We start from the raw sequence: 12,004 nt of genomic DNA on the forward strand, positions 1-12,004 counted from the left end.
TCTCTCTCTCTCTCTCTCTCTCTCTCTCTCCCCCCACTCTCCCTCTCTGCCTGGCTACAACTTCTCTATCCTTGTCCCCTGAGTCTGGTGAACTCACCTGGGAACTGTTCCCAAATAAATCTGCTTCTATACTTTTAATTAGGCTTGAATTGGATTATTACATCACCAGAGAAACTTATTACATTCACTCACTCATTTCCACGTGTATTTACTGAGCACCTACTGCTCACCAGGAACTATCCCACACACTGTTGAACAATGCTTCAAGTGGAACAGCATCAAGTGATTTTGACAATCATCTGGGAGAAAGCTCACGCCACCGGCCTTGTGGTCAAGTGGATGAGGTGTGAGCTTTTATCGCTCACTGCCTGATACCTCGGAGGCCCTCAATTCTATATTCATAAGCTGAGGGTCACGGCGATGGAGGACTGCCATTTTACAGAAAAGAGGCACACTTACTGGGGCAACAGTTTCTAAGCTCACTCTCCCTGCCTCCTTCCCTTCACATCCATCTCAGGGCAAACAGTAATGCAGACTTCTAAAGTCCTAATCTCAAACCACATTGTAGAATAAGCCTGTAATCCCAGCATTCTGGAGACTGAGATGTGAGGATTACCATGAGTTCCAGACTTGTTAAAAAAAAAAAAAAATACTCTATCAAAGAAATAACACAGGGGCTGGGGATACAGTTGGCAGAGTCTTGTCTAACAGGCATGATGCCCTGGCAGCTCAAGATGTGGTTATGTGGCTGTGTGGTTCTCAAGACCACATAACCAGGTATAAGTGCAGATACCTGTAATGCCTGAGCTAGGAGGTGGAGGCAGGAGGATCAGGAGTTCCAGGTCATCTTCAGCTACTCAGGGAGTTAAAATCAGGATAGGCTACATGAGATCCTGCCTCAAGTAATTAATAATAATAATAATAATAATAATAATAATAATAATAATAATAATAATAAAATAAATCACATACCCTTCTGTAAGGCCCTGTCTCACTTCAGCCTTTAAACTACCCCCAGAATCAGCCAGAGTTGATCCCTCTGCCACATTTGGGGAAACTGAGACTCAAATGCCTCTGTGTCTCACATAAAGAGTGACAGGTCAGCAGGCCTACAGTCTAACCTACGCCTGTGGGGAGAGCACTTAAGCTGGGCACAGAACCCAGAGTGGTGTTGGTGAACAAACTCCTACATCTCTGACCCAAGGACTGACCCTTGCCCCTGGAGATGACCCCTGGGAAAGCCAAACCATTCCCAGGCCAAGCCTGGGCTGTGCTTGCTATTTTGTGTTCTTTTACCCATGACACTAGCAATGGGAATCTGGGGAGACACCCAAATGGCTTATTTCGTTGGGAACTAGCTGATGTGGTAGCAGCCAAGGGAGAAAGGAAGGGACAGGCATTTCCAGGGTCAGGCAGGAGCGCCAAGGACCCCAGGACAGCACTGAAGGAACACGGAGGGGACAGGGAGGGGACACTGAGTGGGATATGAGAAGAGTAGGCATGGAAGCTGACAGGAAGAGAGGATCAGCATCATCAAGTCAGACCCTCTTCCTCCACACAAGCACATGCCCAGCTCAGAAGGCTTCACACAGCAGGAATGCTGGTAGTTAGGGGCAGAGGGGAGCCAGGAGGGGTAGCTGGGTAAGCCTCAGAGCTGTGCATTCCTGACTGTGCCCAAGGGTACAGGCCAAACATGCCAGGAGCTGTGGGGACAGATTCCAAGAAAAGTCTGAGCTTAACACCAGCTCCTAGAGCAGTGCCTCTCAACCTGCGAGTTGTGACACGGACAGGGTTGCATATCAGATATCCTCCATATCAGATATTTATATTCTAGTTAGACACAGTAGCAAAATCACAGTGATGAACAAAGTAGCAACAAAAATAGTTTAATGGTTGGGGGTCACCACAACCTGAGGAACTGTATCCAAAGATGGCAGCATAAAGAACCACTATCCTAGAGGGAGAGGTCACTGGTGTTGTGTTTTATAAAAATAAAGAGAGAAGGAATATGTTTGGTGGATGTGTAGTCAGGTATGGGGGAAGGGGGTGCCTCCACAGGCCCATGCTGAGGTATCCCTTCCCCCTGAGGGACCAGCCATGTGACTATAGTATAGAATAGAGTTTATTCAGGGAGTGGGAAGAGGAGTTGAGGGAGTAGTGACAGAGAAAGGCAGAGAAAGAGCAGAGAGGAGTAGAGGCCAGACTGGAGATGGAGTGGGGAGGGGGGGGGAGCAGGAACAAGGGGACAGAGCAGGAGCAAGAGAGCAAGAGGGAGAGGAGGGTGCAAGCTCCCCTTTTATAGTGAGTTAGGCATACCTGGCTATTGCCAGGTAACTGTGGGGCAGAGCTTAGTCAAAATGCCAACAACTGGTACTTGTCTGAGTGCATGTTATCCAGGGACAGGCTGGAAGAATACTATCTTGGAAATAACTTTAGAGGTGGCCCACCTATGGGCGTTGTTACCTCTAGCATGCAGTGCACGTTCCCCGGGCAGGCTGGAAGGCATCATCTATGTTAGTGGGTTTGTTAGAGCCAGAGCCTGGGCCTGACAGTCCCAGACAAGCCAGGCTCAGCCCCTCCCTCAATAGGCAAAATAAACAAGTCACAATGAAAAGCAGAGAAAAGAGACTCATTGGATGTGGCCATACTGGGAAGAGGAACGGAAAGCCCGGTGGCCCTTTGAAGTCCATCTTTGTGGTCCCAGTGCGAGGCTCGGGCTTAAGTAGAGGGCAGGAGGTGTGCATAGCTGGACTGTCCTGGTCGAGGTGTGGTCCTGACCATCATGGTCGTCTTGGCTCCAGTCTCTGTTGTGAAGCTGACAAGTCGTCAGACTGTACAAATTCTTCCTGTCCTCCTCCTGGCTGACACCAGGTCTCAGCCGCTCCATTTCCCAGCAAGAGACTTCCCAAGAAATCTCAATAGTCTGATGGTCAAAGGACGGGGCACAGATGTCTCTTTAACACATCTTCATTCAGCACATATCTTAAGTCCTAGTACTCAGAAGGCAGAGGAAAGCCTGGTCTACATAGTGAGTTCCAGGACAGCCATGGCTACATAGTGAAACCCTGTTTACACAAAACAAAAACAAAGAGTAATCGTTGGATATCTTTATTCCTGATAGGATGGTTATACCAGCTTGTCCCCCAGCTATGGACAGCACTATGCTTACACAGGCACCAATCAGTGGTCTCTGCCTCCAAGAGTCCAGGGCAAACTCCGATTCCCCTCAGTTTCCTTGTTCTCTGAGCTCCTGATAGGACCAATGTGTACCAACACTTCCCAGGAGCAGTCAGGAATGCAGAGCTCAGGCCCCTCCCTCAGAAGGCCGCATCTTATCTGGAGCCTAAAGAGACCCAAAGCACACATGAATAGTGTCACAAGGAACTGAGGTTCCATCAACACTGCAGAGGCCCAAAGCACACCTGTGTTAAACACAGGAGTGAATGAAGTGAAGGTCAGACCGTGCTGACCAAGTGGATGGATTTGAGAATATATATACATATTAGATAGATAGATAGATAGATAGATAGATAGATAGATAGATAGATAGATAGATAGCGATATAGAGAGAAGGAGGGAGGGAGGGAGAGAGAGAGGAAAAGAGGGGGCTGAAGGAGAGGAAGAGGGGTGTTTCTCTGTGCAGCCCTGGCTGTTCTGGAACTAGCTTTGTAGATCAGGCTGATCTCAAACTCACAGAAATCCACCTGCCTCTTCCTCCTGAGTGCTGGAATTAAAGGCCTGTGCCACCACCACCCGGCTGAACTTGAAAATATTACTATGTAAGGGAAGCTCCTATACAGTTTCCCCTTCAGGCTGGGACCTCTTCCTAGTTTGTTTTTGTATTGCCCGGATAAACACTGACCAAAAACTTGGGGAGGAAAAGGTTCCTTCAGCTTGCATATCGCAATCACGGTCTGTCGTGCAAAGATGTCAAGGCAGGAACTGAAGCAGAGACGATGGATGGAGGAACACTGCTTCCTGGCTTGCTCCCTTTGGCTTGCTCAGCTTGCTTTCTTATGCATCCCAGGCCCACTTACCTAGGGATGATCCCACCCACAGTGGGCTGGGTCCTCCCACATCAATCATTAATCAAGAAAATGCCCCCACAGACTTGCCACAGCCCAATCCAGTGGAGGCACTTCCCCGGTGGAGGATCACACTTCCCCAGTAACTCTTGTTTATGTCAAGTTTACAAAAAAAAAAAAAAAAAAGCAGCCCAGCACAGAACTCATCCCTCACACCTGTAACAACCAAAGACGTCTGTGTGAGGGAAAGTTGTAGGAAAAGGTGCCCACAGACCTCGAGAGAGGGAAAGAAGTGGATTACTGTGTCGACTCACTCCTGCCCAACTAAATGCCAAGAAGAGTCCTTCTCTAAAGTTGGCCCGGGTGGGTATTGGGCTTGAATGTAAAGTGGTCACATGTTTCAACCTTTCGCCTCTGTCTTGGCACTGTTTGGGGAGGTGTTTAGAACATCTGAGATACTGGCTGTGAGGAGCAGGCCTTTGGCATTACCTTCAGTTGTAGCTCTCTGCTTCCTGCCCACAGTTGTGATGGAAGCTGCTGCTGCAGGCTCCCACACTACAAAGTAAAGCCACTGCTTCAGCCGCCATGCCTGCTCTTCTGTGATGAATGGTACTGTCTATCAGATGTGAGCAACCCCCAGAGAGCTATGAATGCAGCCCAGGACAAAAATGGTAAACTTACCTACAACGCTGCAATGTGCCATCGCTAACTTAGTTCTGTGTCTCCATCATGAACCTCGTAGACATCAAATAGCAACAAGGAAGTTTGGACACTCTGCTCATGAGCCTAAATAACCTCAGATGCTTCTCTCAGGTCCTCCCTCACAGCAAAGAGAAAGCAATAAATATAGAGATCTTAGGTGCAATCTCCAAACACACACACACACTAAATTTTGGGTTTTTTGTTTGTTTGTTTGGTTGGTTTGGTTTGGTTTGGTTTGGTTTTGGTTTTTCAAGAAAGGGTTTCTCTATGTAGCCCTGGCTGTCCTGGAACTCACTCTGTAGACCAGGCTGGCCTCGAACTCAGAAATCCACCTGCCTCTGCCTCCCAAGTGCTGGCATTAAAGGTGTGCGCCACCACTGCCAGGCCACACTAAATTTTAAAAGGAAATAACTAAAATGATCCTTTTAGAAACCTTGTTAAGACATGTCAGAGAATGAGCATAATGCCTGGTCCTGGTCCTTAGTAACATGGGCAGGGACGCAGGGATACCATGGTCGGAAACAGGCTGAGGCAGCTATCCCAAGAGGAAGCTGCAGGGGCTGCACAAAGCCTCCTCAGACCCAAATGCTGCATGAAGCTCAACGTGGGGAGCTCTTCCATAGCCATGTTCTGGTAACCTGTAAGGCTGTCAGTGCTGAGCAGGCATTAGAATAATAGATCCTCCTTGGCCCTAGGCCACAGCCTCTGTATGTATGTATGTATGTATGAGTTCTCTGATCACACAGATCCCACAGGCCTTGGAGGGTCTGGGCATCTGGGGATCCTGAGTTGGTCTTTGTCGGCTGACTATGGATATTTTTACATTTATAAATTCTCTGCTTAAGGGTAGGGTATATGCATGTCACTATGCTGACAAAGTCAGAGGACAGCTTTCAGGAGTCATTCTTTCCTTCCACCATGTAGTCCCAGGGATCAAACCCAGGTGGTCAGCCTTGGCAGCAAACATTTTACACACTGAGCCATGTCTCTGGCCTGATCATTCTGAGACCAGCTTTTGTTTTTCTATTGGGCCCCATATGTGACCTAGTGTGACCATGAAACACAAAGCTGCCACAAGACCCTACTGCCCTTTTGACTGGGGATATAGCTCAGTGGTGAGGTGCTTGTCTGGCGTGTCCAAGGACCTGAGCTTCATCCCAGTCTGGGGTCACAATAAAAAAGATAATAATAATGAGCCAGGTGGCAGGCCAGCCAGAGGTGGTATAGCTCCTGCAGACAGGAGGGTCCAGCTCTCCTCTGACATGGGAAGGTTGTAGGGAGCCAGGGAACCTGGGAAGGAGACAAACATGCATGTTCTTGGGGTCCTAGGACCAAGGCTGCAGTGGTTCCATGTGGTTCCTTCCTTGATCTGACATGAACATATTTACACCAATCTCTGCATTGGCTATATTTCTCACTACTGAGACAAAGCTTAGAGGAGGACTGGTTTATCTTACAGTGTGAGAGTGTTTATCTTACAGCCTATCATTCAAACCATTGTCCTAGAAGGAGAAATACGGTGCCAGACAGAGGGCTCCATGAGTGAGATGCTTGCTGCCAAAGTACGGTAGCTGTAACCTGAGGCTGTTGGCTCACATCTATGTGGGTCAGGAAGTGGATGTATATGCTGGTGCTTAGCTGGTGTGGTGGCTTGAATGAGAAATGTCCCCTTATACCCTTTGGGTATTTACAGACATAGTCCCCAATTTGTAGTGGAAATGAGTGTTTTCACCAGTGAACCTGTCTGGACTCCAATTCTCACACAAAGTATAAAATGAATTAAAATTTTCAGCTGGCCCATATCAAAGACACAATCCAGGTATTAGTTTTAGTCATTAAGCAGAGACCTGGGTTAGAATGATGTTCATTTGCTTTCTGTTCAAGCCTCTGCTTACATTCCTCCATTTCTGGGTTCTCCACAGTTTTGTTCCCAGAACCAACATTGTTGGGGTTTACTGAGTCAAATGGAGATGATAATGAACTCACAGGTGGATGGACAGATGGATGGATGGATTTGTGTACAAGTAAATGGATTAACACATGAGTGAGTGGATTCATCCATGGATGGGCTGTGAGTAGATGGATGTGTGAGAGATGAGTGTGTTAGTAGGTGGATGGATGGATGCATGGATGCATGGATGCATGCATGGGTCAATAGACAGATGGGTGGATAGAAGGATAAGTGGAGTGGATGGGTGGATGGAAAAGAGATATGTGTGTGGGCAGATGATAGGTTTGGTGGGTTGAATAAGAAATGCCCCTGTAGGCTCAGTTATTTGAACACTTGGACCTCAGTTGGTCACTGTTAGGAGACGCATCCTTGCTTGAGGGAGTGTGTCATTGGGCAGGCTTGGAGAGTGTAAGGCTTCCTTTCATGTCCAGTTGCATTTTCTGCTTCGTGCTTGTATTTAAAGGTGTGAGCACTAAGCTCCCTGCTCCTGCCATCACGCCTTCCGCTTGCTGCCATGTCTTCCCTTTCCGCCATGATGGACCTCACGTTAGATTCTGGAACTGTAAGACCAAGAAAACTCCTCTTCTGTAAGTTGCCTTGGTCCTGGTGTCCTATCACAACAACAGAAAATTAAGAAATGCAGTAGTGTACAGATAGGCAGAAGGATGAGAGATACATGTGTAGGTAGATGAATGGGTGAGTCCATGATACAAGGGTGGGTAGATGGATGCACGGAAGGACAGGCAAATGAAATGTTAGCGGATGGATGGATGGGAAGTTGGATGATAAATAAATGGACAGGTGGGTGGATGGGCAGACAAACAGACAAATGAACAAGTGAAAGAATGGTCTCCCACATGGAGGACAGAAGGGAACAGAACCTTCTGGATTTTCTTCACTTTCTGCAGCCAGCCTTGCAGCAGGACATGCCACACCCTCTCAAAACCAGGAAAGCCAGAGTGACCTGGGAGAGAAGAACCACGCTTCTTTCTAGCAGGTTTACGTTCTTGGGTATTTGCCTGAATATGGCTGGCCCCCTTGCCCATTCAACTCACTCCAAGGACAGAGGCCTCAGCTATCTTGTTTATCCATCCAGTCCTTAATTCCTGCTATCCAGGAAGTACTCCATAAACACCCAGAGCGTGAAGGCCATGTGGAGTGCTCTGCTGGGCTGCCGGCTGCAGATGCGCCTGGGTTAGCTGAGCACACCCATCCTAGCAGCCATCAAGTAGGGCAGTCATAACCACAGAAGCACACTGAGAAACACCTGTGTCTGAACTGGATTCCTGCCCCAGGGCCCCTCAGTGAACCCTTGACGGAGCACACCTATAATCCAAGCACCTAGTGGTATAGGTAAAAATATCAAGAATTCAAGGCTAGTCTTAACTACACACAGTTGAGGACAACCTGGACTACGTAAAATTCTATCTAAAAAATGAACTAATTAAAATTTTTCCCTTTTCACTGGAAAGGGCCAGGAGACACCTATGACAGGAGGTAGTTCTCCAAACCATGTGCACAGAACATTAAGAACAAGGATGGCGCCGGGTGGTGGCGGCGCACGCCTTTAATCCCAGCACTTGGGAGGCAGAGGCAGGCAGATTTCTGAGTTTGAGGCCAGCCTGGTCTACAGAGTGAGTTCCAGGACAGCCAGGACTACACAGAGAAACCCTGTCTCAAAAAACAAACAAACAAACAAGCAAAGAACAAGGATGGCTAATGGGTAAAAGGTGCTTGCCACCAAGTCTGATGACCTGAGCTCAATTACTGGGACCGATATGATAGAAGAAAAGGCTGACTTCCTCAAGTTGTCTTCTGACCTCCACAGGAGTGCTGCAGCAATATAATATATTAATGATATATTAATAAAAATATAATATATTTTTAGAAAGAATAAAAGCCACGTCCTCCAGGCCCTGTCTGTTCACCTCAAGTCTATACTCCGAGTCCTTGATTGAGTGAATGAATGAATGATGCCACTCAAGCCCAGGCATGAATTTTAGAGATCCAGTAAGGGTATCCAGGGCATCCAAGCCCCTGCTGCTACCCCTAAAGAAACCCCCTAAAGTAAGATGTGATTTCCCAGGGTCTATAATGGCTGGAGGCAGCCATGGGACCCCCCCGTGGAGCAAGGTCCTCTCTACTGTCCCTGTGGGAACCTAGCCTTTGGGCCTCCTCCCCACACAGCCTCAGACCCATTTCTGCAGGAATGCACAGGTGATTGCTATAGACTACTCATCTGTGTTCCCCTCAGAACTCATGCTAAAATGGTCACCCCAAAGGGATAGGGACTAGGTTATAAACACAGAACCTTCCTGAAGGGAACAGAATGCCCTCATGAAAAGGACCTCAGAGAGCTCACGATCCCTTGCTATGAGGACTTGGCCAGCAGGTGTGTGTGTGTGATTCAGGGGCGCAGGGGATGGTTGATGAGTGTTGCCAGGCTGCAGGTGCTTCTGCCAGACTCTGCAGTCTGCAAAGCTCAGAGAAAGAAGCCCCAGGTGCTCATGACCATGGCTTATGGTCCCACTGTGGGCCCACAGCACCCCCAGTGGACAGGACAGCGACTTCGGGGACCCTGCAAACTCAGGATAAGACAAGCTCCGTCTAATCAGCACCTCTCTCTTGTTTGTCAAAGAAACATATTTCCATACCAAATAAGGCTGCGGACTCCACAGCCTCTGCCCACTTCACACAATTCCTTTTAAGTGTCCAAGCGCAATTATACTTGGCCAGTGCTGGGCTTAGGCCTCCCCCGGGCCTCCCAGTGTAAACAAGTGGCCCAGCTGGGACACAGCTGCCTGCTCTGGAGGAGTTTGGGTCACCATCCTCCTGCTGCCTGCCTTGCCTCTCTCAGCCTCTAGAATCAAAAAAACCCTCTACCCACACCTCTCCCTTCCCCCAAGTCCCAGGAAGCCAGCTGGCCTCAAACAGGCAACCATCCAAGGCTCCCTGCTCTCAGGTTCGTTTGGTGCAAGGGACAGAGAGCTTTCTCCATGGGCAGAAGGAGGTGGCTCCAACACAGGTGCAGGAAGAGGTCTATTTCTGGGCTCCCTGTAAGATGCCCACAAGGCACACCTCCCCCAATCTGGGCACTGTTCACTCCCATAGGAAAGTGTGGCATTCCCTCAGGCTCCTTGAGTCATGAGAAAGTTGGCCCAGGGCAGAAGGAGGCCTCAGCACCCCACCCTCATGGACAACCCTCTGGTCCCTCCATACCCACCTAGGCTTGGGCTCCATGCCCTGGCCACTAACTTTTTCCAGGACCCCTTCTCTGGGGGGAGGGTGACTCATCTTCACTGAGAAGCACACGCACCAGGCATGGTTGCTAGCCAACTTCCCTGCTCAGCCCAAGCGAGCAAGGGCTGTGATTTTCCATTGGCGACATCTGATTGTTATTAGGGCTAGAGAGAAGGGAATTCCTGGTTCCACAGGCCGCAGGGGGCCCCCAGGAAGGTTCTGGGGTGGCAAGGGGGATGGATTGGTGCCATCTGGGTTGTGTGGCCTTCTCTCTGCCAATTCTCCCCCACTCTCCATAGGGGTCCCTCACCTGCGGCTTCTTGGCTTCTCTGTGCCAGTCCCTCAGTCAGCTCAAATAACGGAGAGGACATTCCCCTACCACCTCTCCATGATCACCACATGCCCTGAAATGCCTACTGGAAAAAGGTTGAAGGCACCAAGCAAGTGAACAACTACTGGGGCTCCCTCTACTGGGGCAGCCCTCTGGAGCTGCAGGATATGAGAGATATTAACATCTGGACTCCGGCCTCAGTGCTCAGTGCTCAGGCCAGCGTGACGCCATCAGGCAGAGAGATGAGTTCCCAGTGGGGATGGGGGGAAGGCTCCTGAACTGGGCATTCTTTCCCCAAGCCTCATCACTGTTCAGCTCCTCCTCCTCCCCCTCCTCCTCCTCCTCCTCCTCCTCCTCCTCTTCTTTCTCCTCCTCCAGCTCTCCCCTCCCCCCTCTGCCGGGCCTGGAATTGGGTTTGGGGCGGGTTCTGTTTCCAAAGCCATCTCCAACAGGCAAGGCGGGTGAGGGCTCGTCCTCCACCCTGAGCCCGGATTTTCCAAGGCTCCAGGCAGTACTTGGCTAGCCTGCTGTCCGTGGGTCAGCAAACTCGAAGTCCCAGGAGAAGATCTCTACGAAAGGAACTCGGAGGATCGGGACAGCCACAGGTAGCACTCCGGGATCCAGGGACTAGGGGAGGGAGACCAAGGACAAGGGCTGCAAGATCAGGCTCAGGGGCTGCAGGGTGAAGGCAAATGAGATTGGCATCCTCAAGGCAGGGAAATGGTCACTGTCATGACAGGCAGCTTGCACAAGTCCCACCTCTCTGAGCATGGAGCCCCGAAACCCTAGAGTGAAGCTGTCCCCAACGGGAAGATCTGCTCCACTCCTCCCACAGGTCTGAGTATCCTAGGGATACTGGAAGGCTTTAAGAGTCCCCCTCTTGTGTTACATACCCTGATACCCTACTCAGGTGACACCCTACCCTATCCCTAGCCCCAAGACATGCTCCAATACCAGCCCCCATCTTGTCCTCCTGAGGGTGGGGGCTCCCCATCCTTCCTTCAACCTTACATCCAAGCCTGGTTTCTGGAAGAGTTTGAAGGGAACACCCAGTGGGCAATGGTCCAAATGCAGAGTTCTGGTTCTCATTGCTCTCAGGGATGCCGCTGACCATGAGGACAGCAGTGGGCAACTCTGTTGGGGGCACTCAGGGATTAGCAACACAAGGTCGGACAGCTGATAGTCTCAGCTTCTCCCTCTCCAGCCAGGCCTGGTGCTGGTGTTGGCTACACATGAAGCTGTTTGCCAGAGAGTTCTGCCAAGTCTCCATTCCCCTCAGAGAAGGTCTTCTGACAAGTTGTGAGCAGAGTCTTGAATCGTAGTCAGAAACACAGGCTTTCTGTGTATCGTGGACAGCAGCAGACTGGCCCCTCCCATGGCCAGTGACCAGGTCAGGTCATAGCTAAGGCATGAGAAGAGAGACTGGGATATGGTATAGTAGAAGTGAAATGACCAAGAAAGCTAGCTCCCTTAGGGCTAGTCTGTCCAACTGTCAATCCAAGAAGATAGACAGGTGGCCCACCATCTGGTTAGGAGGGGAGGAGCCAAGGGTGCAGACATTGTAGCCTTTTTCCATGGGCTTTAGTCAAGTGGGTTCTGTCATGGCTCAGATTCTGCCCAGAGCACATGCACTCAAATGCATCCCTGTACACACATCCCCGTATCCCCGTATACCTCTCTCTCTCTTTCTCTCTCTCTCTGTCTCTCTCTCTCTGTCTCTGTCTCTGTCTCTCTCTCTCTCTCTCTCTCTCTCTC

At 49.8% G+C, this 12,004-nt stretch overlaps 1 protein-coding gene across 2 annotated transcripts in view; it reads left to right on the top strand.

Moving 5' to 3' along the window:
- Nucleotides 1-10,617: 10,617 nt before the first annotated feature.
- Mrgprf (MAS related GPR family member F) overlaps nt 10,618-12,004 on the top strand; it is a 10,192-nt gene continuing 8,805 nt past the window's right edge. The window contains exon 1 of one of the 2 annotated variants that reach the window (XM_031389070.1): nt 10,618-10,854. The gene's annotated coding sequence lies outside the window, so the exon portion shown is untranslated. Of the gene's footprint in view, nt 10,855-11,536; nt 11,640-12,004 lie in introns of those variants that run through there. The other variant, XM_031389072.1, reaches the window with a different exon arrangement.

The sequence above is a fragment of the Mastomys coucha genome, unplaced genomic scaffold (genome assembly GCF_008632895.1).
Source record: "Mastomys coucha isolate ucsf_1 unplaced genomic scaffold, UCSF_Mcou_1 pScaffold21, whole genome shotgun sequence".
Taxonomy (NCBI): Eukaryota; Metazoa; Chordata; class Mammalia; order Rodentia; family Muridae; genus Mastomys; species Mastomys coucha.